Source organism: Fukomys damarensis, unplaced genomic scaffold (genome assembly GCF_012274545.1).
Source record: "Fukomys damarensis isolate Sample0158 unplaced genomic scaffold, DMR_v1.0_HiC HiC_scaffold_32, whole genome shotgun sequence".
Taxonomy (NCBI): domain Eukaryota; kingdom Metazoa; phylum Chordata; class Mammalia; order Rodentia; family Bathyergidae; genus Fukomys; species Fukomys damarensis.
The window spans coordinates 36410127-36414987 of NW_022900944.1; positions in this window are offsets into that span (position 1 = coordinate 36410127).

Consider the following 4861-nt stretch of genomic DNA (forward strand, 5'->3'; position numbering starts at 1 on the left):
AGCTCAGGGACACGTGGGCCAGGGCTGTACTTGGATCAGCCATCTACATAAAAGTGGTGCACTGTGGGCACAGATGAAATGGTCTGGAGAGAAAGTGTTCAGTGAAAAACGAAAAGAACCTATGCCTGAGCTTTTAAATTTTCAAAGTTTATTAGTACATGCTTTTAGTACACGAAGTTTATATTCATCTGAGGGAGCAGCTACATATGCATAACATAGCGTGATTGTTTTTAAGCCCCATCCCCTTCCCACCCACCTGCCTCCCTATCTGTACATCTCCTTTCCTATTTTCATTATTATTTTCCGTTCATGTTTATGATACATAAAGTTCACACCGACTGTGGGTATTTGGCACATGCAAATGACACATCTGGTATCTTTTTACTTCCGCCTTCCCACCCTCCCCTCACCCTCGGCCTCCTGGACCCTTTCCCATATGCAAAAGGTCTGTCTCCTTGTTCCCTTCTATCAGATCTTTCTTTGGCTCTTTATTTGTACTTTGCCTTAAACAAGAGATACCATATTTAAGTTGGTGTGTCTGATTTATTTCACTTAACATCAAAATTTTCCAGGTATATACATTTCCCTACAAGAATCTTAAATTTATTATCCTTTTTTGTAGCTGATTAATATTCCAGTATGTAGAGGTACTACATTTGCTTTATCAGTTCATCTGTTGGTAGATGTACAGACTGCTTCCTGCATCTAGCTATTATGAATTGTGCCGCTGTAAACATCGGTATTCATGTATCACTGTAATATGATGTCTTTAGCTCTTTTGGGAAGATACCTGGCAGGGGACTAGCTGGGTTAAATGGAATTTCTAAGTTTAATTCTTTGAGAAATCTCCATACTGATTTCCACAGTGGTGGTACTAATGTATAGTCCCACCAACAATGTAGGAGGGTTCCTTTTTCACCACAGTCATGCCAACCTTCTCTTGATGCCTGAGACGTGAGGGACTTCAACACTTAGAGGCCAGGCAGAGGAGAATGTTACACAAAAAACAAAATTGGCCAGAGAAGTGAAAGGAAAATCAGGACCCAGTGTTTGAAGAAGGGAGTGGTCAGTAATGAAAATTCTTGCTGAGAATTTAGGAGAAATGAAAATATTAAAATGTCCATTGACATGAAAAAGCAACATGGAATTAAATTTTTGTTGTTATCTTGAGATGGTTCAGTGAAGAGAAGGGCATATAATCCAATACAGATCGAAGTAGGCTGAAGAGGAAATAGAAGTCGAGAAAACAAAACCAATGCAGACAACACTTCAGAGCAGTTTGTCTGCGAAGGTGAGGAGAGAGGTTGGATTAAGGACACAGGACAAGGGAGAGTTTTTCAAGAAGGGAGATAAGTAAAAGCAAAGAGAAGGGTCTATTTGAAGGGAATTTTAGAATGAACAGTTCTTGAGAAGCTGGGAGGGGACAGAATCTGAAGCTGGGTGGGAGGGACTGGCCTGAAACAGGAGAGACCAACGTCAACTTTCCTCCTGGAAAGAGGAGTCCAGGGGCTTGGCACTGGGGAGCCGAGGTCATTATCCAGTGGATTTTTCTCTGGGAATGAAAGGAAGGTATGTCATCAGAAGGTGGTTGGAGGCTTCTGTATAGAAAGGGAAAGGATTATAGGCTAATATCAGGATGATCCTAAACTGAGCTAGGTGATCACAAATGCAACACGAACTAAACCACCCTTGTATGTGACTCTCCTCATTTAGCACATGCTTGGGGAGGCTGTGGAACAGGCAAGGAAAAACCAGGATATTAGGTCCATCCAGGGTTGTGATTGCTGAAGACAATTCAGCATTTCCCAAACAGGGCTTCACATGGTAATCTTGACAGGCGTTAAGGGGTATATGGAGAGAAAAACCAAAACTAAACTAAAGCAAAACAAAACAAATGCCCCCCTGGTGAAAGAAGTTTGGAGAATCACTACATCCTCTGCTCCTTTCTTAATATGCATGTGACCACACTTGAGTTTTTGAGGGTCTTACTGGTACATAGAAAGCTTAGTTAAATTTAATATATAGTCAACTTTTCCAAGCTATTTCTGTCCAGAATGCTAAAGTTGTAGTTTGGTTAATGATGAATTAAGTAGTCAAGATCCCTCCCTGCACATTAGCCCTCTGTAAAAGAACAGAAACCTTTATTCCTTTTCATTCAACCTGTTTACATTCTCTGCAATTAGCAGTTTAAATCCACATTAATTCCTGGTGGAGTGATACTCTCTCAGAAATGTGCCTTTTAATAAAAAAAATGAACGTTAGCTTCATGAACCTATTGTGTTTAGCAATTCCTGTCATAAACTGAAAATGCAAACAGTGAACTTACTTCCTTATGGCACTTTGAGGACTACAAGAAGCCAACTTGAACAGCAGCCAGGAAAGTGGGGACGACGGGCCGTGCCAAATAGGGAGAATGAGGGATGGTGAAGCCGGGGTTTGGGGAGGAAGAGTCAGTGCTACTCTTTAAAACACTGTTGCGAATAACCAACATTTCATATGTGTTTATAGTTTAACAATTGCTCTCCTGTGTGTTTCCTTAATCACATTTAATTATTCTTGAACAAGGAACACAGTTGGGGGGATGACTAATGCAAAGACATTTGAGGGAAAAAGAGGGTTTGGGAAGGATTGGGATGGTGGTGTAAGCCACATATTCACCCCTGCCAAGGACTGAAAGCTGATTTCAAGGGGGGCAAAAAAACACAACTTAGATATTACAATGGTTTATGGTCTTCCAAAGGACTGCAATATATAAACAGATGGAAAGATTTAAAATTAAAATTAAAATTTCATGAGGTAGAAGTCCCTAAAAGGGCTTTCTGAGAGTGATAGTTATTGGGAGGGGATAAGGAAGAAAAGATGGAGAGACACTGGTTTCAGTCTTGAACTCTGTGCTTGCTTTGTTCTCAGACAGTTTACACGTTTGTCTGACACATCTGCTCGACTTCACCCGGTACTGCCCTTTCTACCCGAGTCTCTGGTTGACTGCGTTTTGCCCTTTAACCCTCTCTTCCCCTGACTACAGCTGCCTGAATTAGAGTGAACCTGAGCCCCAGCCAGTCGGGGCACAGGCTGACTGGTGAGTGACTGGTCCCAGGAAACCGCATAGAACTTCCTGTCCTTGCTCTCTAGTTTCTGTAATCCGTACTCTACCACTCTTCTTTTGATCTGGATTCCAAAAGGATGGGCACCAAACACCCTTGGCTATGAATTCTCCTCAGTCGGGATGTTTGTTTGGGCTGAGGCATTTGAATGAGATTGAATGTGACAGGAGTTGTGACAGTTTGGATCAAAAGTGGCCCCGACAAGGAGGGGCTTTGGGAAGGTATAGGATCGTGAGGATGCTGTGCTCAAGAGTGGATCAACCCACCGACAAGCTTAGAGCTGAATGCTCTGGAAGGAGGTGGGGCAGGTTGGAGAAGAGGGGTCCCTGGGGGTGCATCTCTCTATCTACCAGGCTTCTCTCTGTCTGCTTCCTGGCTGCCATGGCTGCCATTGCCTCCACTAGGCCCTTCTACTGTGCCATTCCTGCCTTGGAACCAGGAGAGCATAAGCTGAAACCTCTGAAACCAGGACCCAAATAAGTTGCAATGTCAGCAATGCTAAAGCTGATTAACACAGAAGAGAAATCTGTGTGACTCGTCAGCTCTTTATCTTTATCCCTCGATATTGCAGGACAGCATTTCTTCACTGATGCATTGTTGTTGTGGGCCAGATAATTCTTTATTGTAGGACACTGTTCTGTGTACTGTGAGACCTTTAGCAGTATCCCAGGCCCCAACCCACTAGCTACCAGCAGCAGCCCACCCCTCTTGTGACAATGACAAAAGTGTCCAGATAAAATATGTACAATTATTATGTGCCAGTTAAAGGTAAGATACTGAGAAGACTTCTCAAGACATTGCGAGGGCACAGTTGCTTCTGGGTGAAAGGCAGTGATGCAGAGAATCCAGAGGGTCAGAAAGTACTGTGTCCGTTTCTTTCTTCCATCAGTATAATCGGAAATGCCACAGAGAGTTCCACACCTGATTTAAGTGTGGCCCTAGCAAGTATACAGTGTGGTCGGCAGTGGCGAGAGACAGCATCGTTACCCTGGCACTCACTCGGCGAGTGCTTGCTCAGGAAATCGCACATGTGAATTCATTAGTCTTCCGGCAACTCCAAGGAATCGGCGCTGCCATCATTCTGCCCACCCTGCATTTGAGGAACTGACCCTTGGAGATGCTGAGGAGCCTACCTGAGGTTACCTAGCTCATGGTAGTCATTGGCAGCACAAGTCCACTGCCCCAGGGCTCATAAATGCATGACCTCTTTGTCCAACTGTCCTTCCTACAATGTGTGTACTTCATTGTCCTTCGTGAGAACAGCAGAGTACTGAGCACAGAGCAGCTTCTCGTCAAACCTGTATCGTCCCTGTTGGCCTTTGTGTTCACTGCTGCCAGCCCTCTGCACGGCATGCCCTCCTGCTTCAAGGGGCTCGCTGCTCAAGCCTCCCTCCCTCGGTCTCTTCCACATCTGTAAAACAGCACACTCCTCCACTCCTTAGCTCTTCCCTTGCCTTAGTCTTCCTCAGTGTACTTAGCCTCCGACCAGCAGCCCCAACAGACAGAAATGTGTCCTGAATGAAAGGAGGGACTTTTGCCTGCTGTGTTTGCTGCTGCAACCACAACACATAGAATATTCCTTGGCATTCAGCAGATGCCCACGAAGGTTGTAGAATGAATGAAGACACACTTTCCCTGGATATTGTATCTGGACTCTGATTATTGGTTCCTACTTCCTCAGTACTGTGCTTGAAATCGACTCTTTCTCTAAATGACCTGAGATGTTTATGCAGAAGAGGAGCCCGGTCCTCAACAAA